Source organism: Corvus brachyrhynchos, unplaced genomic scaffold (genome assembly GCF_000691975.1).
Source record: "Corvus brachyrhynchos isolate BGI_N302 unplaced genomic scaffold, ASM69197v1 scaffold152, whole genome shotgun sequence".
NCBI lineage: Eukaryota > Metazoa > Chordata > Aves > Passeriformes > Corvidae > Corvus > Corvus brachyrhynchos.
In genome coordinates this window covers 79,769-95,169 of record NW_008237447.1, presented here as the reverse complement: position 1 = coordinate 95,169, position 15,401 = coordinate 79,769, and positions in this window count along the sequence as shown.

The window sequence follows — 15,401 nt, the reverse complement described above, 5'->3', positions numbered from 1 at the left end:
CTCTGTGGGGATTTTTAAAAGTATCTCTGTAGTCTTTCTGTGTTTCATGGTGTTTTTAGGGACTCATCTTGTTGGTGAGCGACACAGCTACTAAAGAATGCTTTGAAAGTTTCAGGGGTTTTGTTAGCAGGTTTGTGCCACTACACAGGAGTGGCCTGGAGAAACTTTTTAAATTGATGAAGTCCAAAGTTCTAATTAGGCCATCCAATAAAGTGGCTTGAGGGTAAACAGCAGAAGCACTTTCAGACTCTCCTGACTCCAGTGAGAAGTGTAGATGGTTGGGACTTACTGCACTTCTGGGACATCAGACCATTCATTTTAGTTTTCTACTGGTAAAAGATTCTATTAGAAAAGAGACAAAAGAGCCTTCTCTGTAATTGTGGGAGGCAGAACAAAAGTAAATGGTGACACGGGAGATTCAGGCATTCAGAAGAAAGAAATTCTTTCCAGAGGTAAAAATAATGAAAAAACCAGAACAGCTTGCCTAGGGGAAATGTTGAGTCTCCACCCTTTGAGATATTTAAGAGAAAAACAGCATCAGGTGTCTCCAGGGTGCCCTAAATTTTGTTGATCTTGCCATACAAATGGGAAGCTCTGGAGAGAATTCCACAACCTCTTGGAACTTTATGCATTTGAGTTGTGTTAAACACAGCTCTGTGCTTACGGATACTTAAACAAAACATAAGCTGAAAATTTTTTGCACAAATTACTAAATTTTGTAAACTTATCCCAGTGTTAGTCTGACCAACTTAGACTACTGAGTTTGCAATAGTAGTAAGATGGTGGTTTTATTCATAAAATATCCTCTTTGGTTGGTTGGTTGGTTGGTTTGGTTTTTTAGGGGGAAACAGGGGAAAAAGCTTCTTTAAACCTACTCCAAAGTAGATCACTGCAATGCCATTTCCATATGTATATAATGCACCTACAATGTGCAGCGTGAGTCCTGCAGTGAAAAAGTCTCAGATACAGTGAGTACAATAAAACTCTCCATTTAAAACTTACAACTTTCTGCATCATTTGATTGTTTGGGATAAATGCAAAAAAAAATCCCTTATGAGATCCTGTAATGAAGGAATTTTAATTTTTCATGTGCTAAATGGCAAATTTCTGGGTCAAACTCCTGCCAATTTAATTGGAATTAAACCAGTGGCATGATAGCTCTGTACATTATTAGCAATTCAGGGAAGCATGAAATTTAGTCCTACCCTGTGCTGGGTCACCAGCATATTGCTGTGCTGACATTTGAACATGACTGTGTTTCTTCCCTCTCTGCCTTGCAAATGAGTAGGTTGGAAATAAAACCAGAATTACGCTGAGGCAGGCCTGGCAACAGAGAAGTTTCTCCACTCTTCTTGATGATTTATTTCAGGGCAAAGTATTATAGATACTTCTATAATATTATAAATATTATGTATTTAAAAGACATCTATAATTTGATAACTACCATTTAAATTTAAATTACTTAATTATTTAATTTAAATTAAGATGGCTTATTCTATGCACAATATTGGTATCCTCCATAGTGAAACCATGGCGATGCACAGTGAGTGATATTGCTTGTTACTGGTGCTGGGCAGTTCTGCCATTACTATAGTCTTTATTAACCTACAGCCAGTGACAAAAGCATTGGCAAGATAAAAATCAGACTTTTTTTCCCTGGCTCCTAGCCTTATGTAAGGCAATTTTTTAGATTAAAATGAAATGGCAGTGTTGAAACCTAAAGTAAAAGTTTCTACTTATAGAGTCATCTTTCTGTGAGCACATTTTCATCTTTGATATACTGGGAAAGAAGTGATCCTCTTTATTAAAAAAATCCCAAGCCAATATAAAAAATAAAACACCTTCTCCTGTGTCTCTTTTTCCCATATCAACTTTTCATGGCTCATAGGATACAATCATCTCGTTTGAGATGGATTCTGGAGAACTTACATTGAGAGCTATTATTGGCAATACAGGAAAAAAAAAGAAGAAAAGAGAAAAAAAAATTATTTGTCAGAGTGAGTGGAAATCACCAGCTTTAAAACTGATCATAGCATTACACATATCCTTGGGGAACATCCTGAAGTGTCACAGTTTGAATTTTGGAAATAAAACATTAATAAATCACGTTCTTAATGCATGAACAACTTTTCTCCTAATAGGAGTTGTTGAAGTATCTTTGTGTCTTCCCAAGCCTTCACCACTTACTTTCTCTTGAAACACATTCTTATTGTTGACTTTTTAAAAAAGATTTATTTGTATTTCATGATAAGTGTAATGCTTTTAGAGATAAGTTGTCTAGTTTGCTCTGTAAAGTGCCAGAAGAGCTTCTTCCAAGAGACTTTGTCTTGCAGGCAAAATATCCTGCTGGCATTTGAGATGGCATTAGAAGCTGCAGTCAACTCAAAGCTTCATCACAGCCTTCAGTGGTAACCAGGTGAGTGAATTTGGGAGTAATGTAAAGAAAATTCATGTTCCTTGCAGGTCAGTTATCACTTCATGTGTAAGATCAGTTACAATGGGAGTGTCTCATTCTGTTGACTGAAAGTGGTATTTCCTATGTTTGATGTTGGCTTTTCCCCTGGCTGCGACACCCTGAAAGGACAGAAATTCAAATCACAGCTCAAATTTGATTTAAAATGTGGTTTAAAACCAGTCACATCTTGCCTGCAATTATGAGGTGCATATCTTGGTAATACCAGGGATGCAAATATGTAAGATGGTTTTCAGTTTATGAATGAGGCATTACTGATATGAGCACAGGAGGACCAGCTATGACAATAACCTGATTTAAAAAAAGTCTTTTTGTCTACCAGCACTGTTTCACTCCCCAGCCATCATAATCCTGAAAACTCTTCCATTATTTTTTTCTCCTATAAGGTTTTACTTTTGGCATAAAATACTTGGAATAAAAATTTATGGAATAAAATTTGGCCCAATTAAATTAACTTTCTATAGGTGAGGAACATATAGAATTATTGAAGACTGTCTTAATAGTGATGGCACTATTATTTCAAATATTAATTATGAAAACTTATATGTGTTTACATGTGATTCTTATATAATGTTTGCATGCATTTAGAGGTACACACATGCATGATATTTACATTGGGTTTGCAAATACTTTCAGTGCCAATCCAGGAAATATTTTATACCCACGGTTGAATCTGCATCTAAGCAAATGTTGAGCTCATGGATGCATCATCAAGCACATCTAAGGGCCTAACCTTGTCAAACAACCTTTTTGGGTTAAAATATTTACCACTAGCTAAGAGGAACATGATGTGCTGACAATGACACTGGAAGTTATTTGTATTTACATAAGTGTTAATGGAGTGGTTCAAGGACCCGGGAAAGGGAACTCCGTAAATTGGATGCTGTCATCTTTGCAACCTTGCCTGTAATTTTCCACTAGGGAGAAAAATATGATGGTCCAAATCACATTTATTACCAAAGCAGGGTAAAAGTGTGGAAGTGACTTTAATATGAATAAGCACTGGATCTTTGAAGCATCACATACAACACTTTCTGAAAGGAAGAAAACAATAACTGGTGTGAAGGCACTCTAATAGAATCGCAAACATAAGAGGAAAAAGAACAACTTTAATCCAGAGACAGCATGTAGCATCAGGTTGTACAAATTACTCTTTTTTGGGGATGTTCCCAAGCAAAATACATCATTATGGGAAAATAGCAATGCTCAGTCAGCCTGGCGGTGTCAGATCTGATTCCCTATTCAGTTCCCCTGTTAAAAAAGAAAAGAAAACCCAAAGAGTTCAAAATAACTCTTTGCCACTCTATTTTCAGTGCTCCAGCTATTGATTCCCACATATTGCAATATCTCCCTTTTGCCCTTGTATATCCTGTACTTACTGTATGTGAGTCTACTAAAAATCAGTGAAGCAGAGAAATTCTTCTTGTTCCTCTGCCATGAAAGGCCCATGCACACTGCCCCATGATATCAATGCACCCTTTTCTGTCATCCCTTGTGGCCCACAAAGAAAACCAGAGCCTGTTTTGTGGTTTCATTCTGAATAAGCAAAAAGTACAAAGTAAAGAGCAGTAGAGGAAAGCTGCCCATGCTGTGAGCTGGGCAGAAGACTGTGCTCACAGCAGTCCAAATTGTCAGCTGCCTGAAATATTTTAGTACCAATCAGGCATCTTCTTTGGAGGAAAGCTTCAAAAAGAAAAAGGAAAAGTGAAAGGTTCCAAGAGGCAGCAGGAGGACTTGTGCCTGTGCAACAAGTCACAAAACAAAACATTGGCATATTCACTGTGCGTGGCAAAATGGAAAATAAAATGCAGCAGCATCGCCAGCTCTGCTTTCATGTGATATAGGAGAGGAGAATTATGAAGCAGTTTTTAGCTGGGTTTATAGGGAGGAAAGGTTTTGCAAACTTGACACTCAAGGGAGTTTCCCAATTAAGAATGAAAAACAGAGGCACTGAGCCTGTGCTGGCAGCAGTACCACACAGCAGAGGGTCAGGCCAGAATTTTTTAAAGCATTCCTAGTGAGTTCCAGGAACACTGACATTTCCACACAAACATTTGTGAAGGTGTTGCAGGTCCTGCTCTAGCAGGGTGTCACAGCTTTGCTTGGTGTCTCTCTCATGCAGGTCTGTAGCCCAAACCCCCACCTGGCATTAGCTCTACCCAGTCATGTCCAGCTCAGAATTTTACCCTGTTCTCCTCTCACCCAGTGTTTGGGTTGCTGTTTTTTAATTTGTGTATTTTTATTTGGCTGTTTTTTCCCTCAGTGTGGAGTGTCTGCTGACTCTGTGAGCTGGCTGCCCCAAACATGGAGTGCAGCTGGGAGGAGGACTGATAATGTAATTCCTTGATTTTTTTTTTTTTTTTTTAATCTTCCCCAGAGTAAAACCTCTCAGGTGGAACAGGAAAGAAGCTGGAAACTGTGACTGGCACGATGTGGTGCAGATTATGTTATCTATTCAGTGTGATATGATGCTTCTGCATGGGGTCATGATCAGGAAGGAGCTAAAGATCACACATGTTTTATTAATACCACCATGGCTTTAAGGGTTGTAGTCAGTGTGGGTTCACAGTCATCGAGGTGACTTTCATATTAACCTTTTGAAAAAAAACAGCTTTTTAGATACATAAATCTGAAAACACCACTGCACACCTCTCATCATTACAAAGATTAATATTAGTCTCTGTCATTATGCAACAGACTTTTGGAGTAGACTCAATAGAATTGTTGATAGGTGGAAGTAAAGTTCATTGTGTACCAAATGCAGCTGGGATTGCAGTGAGCCTGGACTAGACTCCTACTTGAAGTGCTTTGAAAGCAACTGTCTGGAATTACTCTTGGAAAAAAACCCTGAAATCAATGCTTTTCAACTCACTGGGAGATGCTTAAGATGCTTGTTTTAGTTCTGGTCTAAAAGACTTAGGGACTTGCTTCTGAGGGGGAAAAATAGCCTACAGAGAAAGTGAAATGCCTTAATGCTTCAGTTTAGACAATTGCCAAGGTTGAGGCTTGAGAGTCAGATTTTTAATTTTGATTTTCAGTTAGGAGAGAAAAAACATTCACCTTGCTTATGAATCACTACATTTTCATTTGATTTCAAAGTCATCCCAAAATTCAGTCCAAATTGCCCTCTGGATTTTATAACTATCACTGGACTACAGTTGACTCGCTTCCAACACCTTTTCATACAGGTTCAAGTCATCTGACTCAAACATGTCCCAACACGGAACTGTCATAGGGCCTGACCTTGAGAGTTTTTGTTGGTTTTTTTGTGAATGAGAGAGAATTTCAGCTGTACCTTCTGAGGTTCAGGAGCAATCTCTTGTCCACCAGGACCCCCAGGTCCTTCTCCACAGAGCTGCTTCCCAGCAGTTTGGTCCCCAGCCTGTGCTGGTGCCTGGGGTTGCTCCTCTCCAGGCGCAGGGCTCTGCATTTGCCTTTGTGGAATTATCATTTCTTTCTGGCCATCTCCCCAACCTGTCCTTTGTGTCCTCAGAGAACTCGCTGAGGAGGCACTCAAACCTTTCATTACACTCTGCTTTCCTTCCATCCCATCTGCTTATCACTTTATCTGAGTTCTGAAGAACACAATTTTTAGAAAGAGCTTAATGATAGGACAAACTTTTCCAGACAGATGGCTTCAAATTGCAGTTATGAGAAATCCAACCTAACAATCTGCACTTTGATATCTAATCACTGACGAGCCCTTGTTTTAAGCTTCTCTTACAAATGTCATTTCTCTGATGTAACCTGGTAGATGACTGACAGATTCAGAGGTTCTTACAGTGAGTTCCCCTCTTACCGAGGCACAGGTTTATCTGTCTATCCAATGTCTTGGAACTGCAGAAATCTTTTTCATACAGCATTAACACGGTGCCTGAAGTAGCTGAATGAGAGTAATTCAGGCAGTTCCCTACAGAATGCAGATAATACCTGCAATACACACGCACATCTTTCCTATAAGATATTCCATGAAACTACTAAATTTGTACGGCAGAGAAACAGAAGTTTTTTCCACAACCAGTGTAAAATTCACGAACAATGAGTCTAAAATTTCTTACGATGTCCAAATTTTGTAGCAAATAAGCATTTATTTGAATTCTGATCATGTTTAAATCATTCTCTATCCACATTTTGTTTGAAATGGGACCCAAAAAGCCTACATAATTTCAGCAGCTACTATAACATCTTAGTATAAAGAATGTACATTTCTCTTGTCCTTTTCCTGCCCCACATCCACCACCTTGGATGTGTACTTTCCATGGGCATTCTCCTTTTCAAAAGAACAGATGCAATCCATCTTTGGGAAATGATCAAGATCCCAAGGAAGCTGAAAATGCCTGGGACTGTGGCCTTGTCTGAGGCTCTTCTGCACGTCTCAATACCAGGACAGTGAAGGAATAAGCACAGAAACTCTTTCCCAGCTACAGGAAAATGAAACAAGGAGTTTTATACTGTGCTCTGGAATTTAGGAGCCTCCAAAGGGACCCAGAATCTAACACAGGAAGACAGCAAAATGGTTTTGTCACCCTTTATTTCTCAGAGATTTTACAAATCTGCAAGCCAAACAGCATTCTTACATACACACTTTGTTTCCTCTTTTATTCATGGTTACTTTTAAAATGTAGTTTCCTAGTTGTTCAAAACGCATAATTTATAAAAAAGGAAAGGGAACACCATTTGTTTATGGAAGAGGCCAGAACAAGCACCCAGAGTCATTCTTGAATAAGTAAATACGGGAGCCAAGTGCAGTTAGGAAGGGAAAATGACTGAACATTTACCTTGTTAGCTGAGAGACTGATCATTGTCAAAATTTCATGCTTCTTTAAATGCAGTGATGTGATTTAATGCTGCCACTTGAGTAACTTTGTCTCAGAAACTGCTGTGAAGATGAAAGGAGGGCAAATACCCCTCCATTATATACCACTTTTCCTCCTTGATTGGAAACTCTGTGATGAAATATCACCTTTTCCCCTCACAGACTAGTGGTAGGCTCTGAGATGGTTCACAGTGGTCTATCTCAGAGCAAGAAATAAAAGAAGCTGAGCAAGGGTTCAGCCTCGTGGTTCCTTCCTTCAATACAATCCCAAGCTTCCCTATAAGTCACAGTCACAAGGTGACTGAGATTCTGCCCCACACCAGGACCTTGCCCTAAGATTGATGTTAGAGCTGGTTCAGGTCAGCACAGTGAGCAAAGAAAACATGATCAGAAATCAGAGATTTGGCCAGAGCCTGGCTGAACAGCTGTGTCAAGTCTCACTGGCCCTCAAAGCTGTGGCTGTGCTTGGGCTGTCAGGATTTTGAGGTAAGAACATAGAAATCTATCAAGACTGCAGCAGAACCCTCTGTCAGTTCAGGAAAGATTTCCTATTTACATGGATTAATTAGGTACTGTTAATGAGGTACTGTGGTGAGAAACACTGGAAGTGACAACAGTGCTTACTATCGACTAAGTGCTTTTTTCCTAAAATAGTTGTGTTAAACTTAAGAGGCTGCAAAACTCTGCAATATCAAGCATTGAGTTTGCTGGCAAAGAGCAATGCAGGTGTTCTTTCCAGTGCAGTGGCTTCCTCCTTTCCTGTGAATTCCTACCCATAGTTCAACAAAGAACTTTAACTTGAATACTTTCTAATGCCTGCATTGATTTGTTCAAGGAATGGACTGTGTGGTCAATCAAGTAACCCTGAAGTGATTCATTAGAACGTGTTTAGTTCATTGACTTGTTATCGTATGATATACCAGTGAAGGAAACTGGCCCAGTAACTCTTTTTGTCAGAGAAAACAAAAATAATGGAAAGGAGATTTTGGCTTCAAATGGGTTGCTTTCCAATCAAGAGGTGCAGAAAAACTCTATGTTTTTTGCAGTACTACCAAACACATAAGCATTTTTACACCATTTTAAAACTTCTTGACATTTGAAAATAGTAATTACATTGAGTTTGTTTTTAATGTCCAAGCCCTTAGGACACTCCTTGGTTTTACATTTAAATTTTGACAATGAGGATTAAAATAAAAGTCAATTTTCAACTTAAAGTCAAGGTTATTATATTAGCATGTCATTCTGGGTATTAGGATGATTCTTATACCATTGAGGAAGATGTCTTTCTGTGGGAAGAGGAATAGGATTTTGGGCGAGCCTCCACCTGTTGGATGTCATGGTTTGACAAGGTTCAAACCTTTAATTCAGCTGGCAGGAAATGACACCAGCACACAAATAAGATAAGCAAGATAAAGTCAGCCAGTGGGAGAAGTTGAGTCCTACACAGACAGAAGCTGGACAGGTGACACAAAGCTGTAGAATTGTAAGGATGCTGAAACAAAGCTTGGTGCCTCCTGAAGAAACAGAAACAGTTGTGTCCTGCAGAGCACCCAACTTACCATTGGCATAGGATCCTTCCTGAGAGAAAAAAACCAAGTCCAAACAAACAAACAAAAAAAAAACCACAAAAAAACCCAAAAAAACAAACAAAAAATATTTTTTTCTGGACTTCAGCTTTCAAGTCCAGTAAATGTGCTCTAAGTATATATCGAACAAGTATTATGATAAAGCAACATAATCAGACAAATAACTGCCCCTGAATCACTTTCCTGTGTCATGGAATACTCTAAAAGAAACAGGCAAAAACACCTCTGGTTGGTGGGGAAGAGGAAGCCACCTAGATGGAAATGCAGCTCCCATGGAAATGCAGGCTGGCATCCTGTTAATCTACCTGCACCTGTTCTTGCCCAAACAAACCAGAAGAGTGAAACAAAGTTCACCGGATTTTCTATCCCACATCAATCTCCTCAGGTTAGTCAGCAGCATCAGACATGCCAGAGGATAGCACAGAGGTTTTAGCTGCAAGCAATTTAATGAATAAACAGAAAGTCTACCCTGAATAGGGGTAGGATTAGGCTTATACGCTAAACATTTGCCTTGCCATATTCTTTTCACAATGTCAGTGTAAAAATGGCTGTCTTTTAGCTCTATAAATTCCTATTACTTCTGTAATTTCAAAAAGTCTGCAGTGTTCATGGTAGTTAAAACTGGGGAATGCATTGCAGTGCTTTTAAAATACTTCTGTCAGTTGTCCTGGTACTTTTTGAGCAAGACTGGTTGCTTTTCAGTCTTTTGAAATGCACCTGTGCTCTCCTATTCTAAAAATGATTCACAACAAGGTAAGGAAAGCTGCCTAAAATGCTGTCATTAATTCTTATATTCTGTTATTTATCTTTAAGCACAAATATTAAAGGAAAAAAAAAATCTTTGTGCGATTAGCTAAAGTCATAACCCTCTAACCTTTTTTTCCTGCCACTGCAGGGGCCCACAAACTTATTCATTTTCCTAATTCTATCACTGGCATTAAGTGAAGATATTACTGCTTCCCCAAACTGCAAATTTTAGATTTTATATAAATTCAGGCCATATCCTGAGGTATCTGACATCTCTCCAACAAAACAATCTTCAATATGACGGCTGTGCTTTGACAGAGGGAATTAAGACAGCTTTGACAGTACATCACTGAAGTGTTTGTGATCACTGAATATTTCCAGCAGTCTTTTCTGACCTCACTGAGAACTAATGTTTTTCCTTGCTTTTCTCATCACTGTTGGTGTCACCAGATATGTTGTGCTACCCACAAGTCTTTTTCCAGAGTGGCAGCAGGGAGAATACTGAAGCTCAGGGCAGGAGACAGCATAAACTGCTGTTGTAAACTGACAAAATCAACAGAAAGGAATGAGTAGTGTGAGGTTTATTCAAACTAGGATCCATTTCCATGAAAAGAACGCAACAAATTTATAATACAGCTCCTCAAAGTATGCAATACAGCATGGGTAGTTTTAATTTGTAGGTACTGTTAATTATTCCTGTTCCGTTATTAACCATGGGAATTTTTTTTTTTGTAGGAAATTAGAAATCAATTTGAAAAGTAATTACTTCATTAAATTTAGTAATTATGTGCTATAACCATCTCAATCTTCTTTAAAATGAATGACAAGATGCTTTTCTCATTCAATATTCTATATGAATTTAAAAAGTGCTACTTTCCTTTTTAATCTTAAGATAACAAAGAAGAGCTATTGAACACATCCCTGAACCAGAAGGGTAGAAAAATTCAGAAACTGGAAATTTATGTCAGTACTGCAGCCAGAGAAAGCAAAACTGAGATATTTAATTGCTGACTTCAATGAAACATGGACTGGGAGGTCCTTTCCCTTAAAGGCATTCTCCAGGTAAGAAGACACAGCTCCTTCCTAGGACTTCCACTTCCCACATGTACATGTGAGAATAGAAAAAAGGAAAATTCCTTGCAAGTATTTTTCTTACTTGAATCTTAAAGAGGCAACATTTTCTTTTAATCCAGTGTGTGGTTTGTTAAGCTGCCTGCAAAGAAATTTTTAGGCGAAAGGAACAGGAAAGTATCAAGGAAAGAACTTATATCTGCTGAAACTCATTGAAAAACTTTGGCCAACAGTTCAAAATGCAAACAACTTTATGCCCAGACTGTAGGCTTGAAAATAGGCCTTAAAAATATGCAGGAGTTGTCACAAAATAAGGTTAAGTACCTAAAAGCCTCACTAAATGCCTCCCTTTCAGTTAATCAGCCACAGTCCTCACACATCTCTCATTCAGTTTAGGGAGCTTCTGGCTGTTTTCACTCTGGCTTGTGTGTCAGCAGCAAGGAGTCAAATGTAGTTATTTGCATGTTTTTTCTCTTCATTCTGCACTTCTGTGGGCTCACAACGAATGCTGACTGACTTTTTTCCCCCACACCTCCTCTCGTATGTCTTATACCTTGAGTGATGAAAGGGTGGGAGATAAAGGGAAGTTGTCAGAACATCAGTAAATTGGGATCTGTAACAGTAAGGTGGTTAAATATTCAACACAAGCAGTTGCTGTGGCACCAGAAAAGTCTGAGAAACAGCAGAGGAAGTGAGTTGTTTCATCATTCCTTGAGATTGCTGTGAGAAATATGCAAAACATAAACCTCTCCTTTAGGTAGAATGCAGAGCACTTCTAGTCACCCAGTAACACGTGGGGCCACATGTGCTTCTGCTTCCCTGGTGTGGCAGAGCCTCTGCTGGGCTCTCACAGAGTCCTGAGCACGGTTTCTGTTTGTATTCTTGGGCCAAAATTTTGTCTGTTGCTGCAGCAGGAGGGAACATGTCTCAGCATGGAGAGAGCACAGGGGGAGAGATGGGGCTGGGAGAGGTGGGAGAACAGGGTAAGGATGGGCGCACTTTTAGATACTCCCCCTCCTCTGCCAGCAGATATTGAAATAATCAGAGCTTTGGCACAGTTGAGCTCCCTACTTTCAACTCCAAGAAGCCCTGGGGAAAACTGATCCTCTGGAGCTGCTTCCTTTTGCTGCACTCTGGGCAAAGCTGTGGTCAAGCCTTCATCTTTCTTCTTTCTTGCAGCAAGAGAAATCCATGTTTCTTGTTGTATCCACAGCCTCTTTAAGAACTCTTCACACACTTGAAAAGTATTAATATCTATTTTCTCCTACTTCCCTTTCCCTGGCCTTTTTAAATTTAACCTGTGTTTAACCTTCATCAGCACTTCTGTGAAGTTCTTGGCTTTCAAGAGCTTTAATATTTCTCACTCACTTGTAGACTTTTTAAAATCAGTCCACACCTTCCCTGAAGCACAATGTCAAAACACTGGATGAAGCCTTCTAATTGGTGTCTTGCCAGTGAACAGCAAAGGAGTTTTTTGACATTTTTTTATTTATATTCTATCTAAGTATTACTGGTTGAAATAATGTCACCCAACTTTATGCTGTAGCTGTCGACACCTAATCTGGAGAGTCTTTAAATTCCTTTAAAGTGAATGGCCTGACTTTGGGGTGTGACACATGTGAAGTTTTTACCTCTAAACCTTGGATTAGTGAGTGGAATTGTACCACAGAAGTGTCTGTTCATGTTGGTTCATGGGATCAAAGAGTGGTTGGCTAAAATAAAGGCACTCACCTGCAGTGTGCAGGACTGCTTTTGTCCAGATAAATACCATTCTTCATCTACCAGCTGTTTTGTACTTCTGGATGCTGGAGAACACAGGATTGGAAACTATTCCTTGGATTGTTGAGTCCTGTCTCCTGCACACATTGCCAACCAGGATAAATATACATACATGCATGCATACATATATGTTTTATTTTTTATAATATAATTATATAATTCAGAAGCAACTTCACACACAGTGGCACCCTGCAAGTCACACACCCAAACACCCAGTCCATGTGTAGTAAAAGACCAAAGTTTCAAATCCCATGTGCCTCAGAAAAAGAGAAAGGATGATGATTCCTCTGTGCTCCTGGGAGAGCACAATAATGAAACCACCCGGAATGTCCTTAAAAAGCAGAAAAGGACAACACCTACCCAGAAGGGTCAATGTTTGCTGCCAAACTGACAAGGAGTTGGAATTCTCTGCCATCCTCAAATCTGGAAGTCGTTTTTGTCTTGTGTGGGTGAACACAGCATATACACATCAGGCTAAAGTAAACCCTGCACCCTGAGATCACAAACTCTAATTTAGAGGAATGAAAAAATAATTACTTTCTGGTTTGTATCTACATTTGTCCCCTCCTGAATCTCTGCACCATGCACACAGCAAGTGCAGTCCTACTGTTTTGTTGTACTTGTTATCTGCTGTCCTTACAGCAAGGAAGGGAGTGCAAGGCCTGAAAAATGCAGATTATTTGGAGTAGCTCCAGTAGTTCAGTCAATAAGGAGGTTCAGTCCTGTGTCTCTTCAGATACAGACACAGGATTTAATTTTCTGCACACATTAAAGAGTGCACTATACTTTTTTTGAATAAAACAAATAAACACTTTTTTTTTTTTTGCCTGCAGTGAATTGCAGTTAATATGACATACAAAATGCTGAAGGAGTAGCAAAGTATTAGCATTTTTGAACAAAAATATGACATTCTATATACCCTTAAGGAAAAAATATTGTTTGTTCCCTGGAGCTACCCTGACCAATTTAATTTACCACATCAGTTCACATATGAAGTCAAAACTTCCCGCTGCCTTTCCATCTACACATAAAACTCAGAGTATCAGAACTTTTTTTCTTCTTGTATGTGGTTTCATTATATTTCCTTAGACCTCCTACTTAATGGATATTCACACAGTTGTGATTTCTGGTCTCATTTAATTTGATCTCTGCATTTCACCAGAACAGAACCATACACTCAATTCTTCAGTGGTGGAAGAAGGTCAAAGCCAAAAAGTGAAGGCTGCCCAAAAGCATCGAGGAGTTGCAACATTAGGTGAATCAGCTAGAGGAAAAGTTGAATGGATTCCTATTCTCTATGACCCTAGAGCCAAGAAAGCCTATAGCAGGTAAATTCTGAGTTAAAAATTAAAAATTTCAAACCATCCCTAACCAGAGGGTATTTAAGCCAAACCTAAAGGTGTGAAAAGCAAACACTGACTACAGAAAATCTTTTCCCTGCTTCCAGGTGCAAATCAGATCGCTTAGTTTAGGATGAGAGGTCCAAAGGTTTGAAACTGTGTGCATTTCACCCCTAGGAATGCTGAAAGGCTCGGCTGAGCCTGAAAAGATTTGGCTTTGTGTCTGGGGGTGTCATGAGGCCTCAATACTGCTTCTAAAACAATCTAAATCAGCAATGCTGAATGGATCACCCTCATCAAAAAGCACCTCCCAAACAGCTACACAATAAAGTTAATTTCACATTGTAGTACAATAAATACCGGAGAAAAGCTGGAAATTATGTGCTCAGATTTCTTTTGTCATGTTCCAGGTTTCCAACCTAATTTGGCCCAAGCAGATTTTTCACCAAGATTTTGCTCTTTGGAAGAGAAAATTTAGTTCGGCTTTCTATATTAACATGCTCTTTTATTCCTAAATCATATCTTGCTAAATAATTTTTGTCATTACAGGGCATTAAAACCTCCAGCTGGGAGACATTTAAAGCAGTGACATATTTCCACTTCAAATATAGAAAGAAAAGCAGGAAAAAAAATGGTGTGTGGTGCTGAGGGAGACCGTCAGAGAAAAAATCTTTGAAAGATGAGGCATATGAAACTGGCTGGCTGCCTGGCTGCCTGATGTTCTCTGTTAGGCTCTTGCTGAGACTTACTTGAATTTCAAATTGTTTTCTAAGCTGGTGAATAGCAGGTGCTTGCTAACCAGCTCATAATGAGTACAGAGGTCCAACTCCATGGAGGCTTTTCTCCCTGCTTTTGGCTGTCTCTTGTACTTGTGGAGAAAAAGCACTGGACCTAAAAATTGGAAATTTTGATTGAAAGCACACACACACGAGACAATTTTGTAGCCCTCTCAACATAGAGGGCTAAAAAAGAAAGCAGGATGTTGTTAATTTTTTATGCTATGTATGCTGTGATGTATTTGGGGATGTGTATGTTAGATCTGAAATCAGGGGGTCTGCAAAAGATGCTGAAATCAAACATTAACCACTTTTTTTCTTACCTAGGCAGATTCTTGTTCCATGCTCTTCATTCTAGAGACAGAATGCTGAGAGACAACAGTCCAGGCTCTTTCTTCTCCCTAATGTCTCTCTAAGGTTTAATCATGGAACATAAGAGATTAAAGAGTCTTCACTAAATTATTCCATTTTTCTAACCCTTCACCCATTAATCCTAGATTAATGGTTTTAACATGTTTTGGGACTTTGTGGAATTATATCTTTGCAGCTCTGGAATGTGTGTATCACATAAAATGTGCAATCTTACTACAAAATTGCCACATAATTCCCCAAAATGAGGCCATTAACGATGCAGCAGTCAGGTGATACTGAGGACAATAGGTGGCAGAGGGGGGAAAAAGGTTCCAGCACAGCATAAAACGCATAAGCTGTAAAACCTGAAAGTTTTCTCAGCTCCACAGGTGGAATGACTCTTCTGACTCTGTAGAAGACCTGCCTCTTCTCCTCCACCACAGTTTCCATGGAAAGGAAATC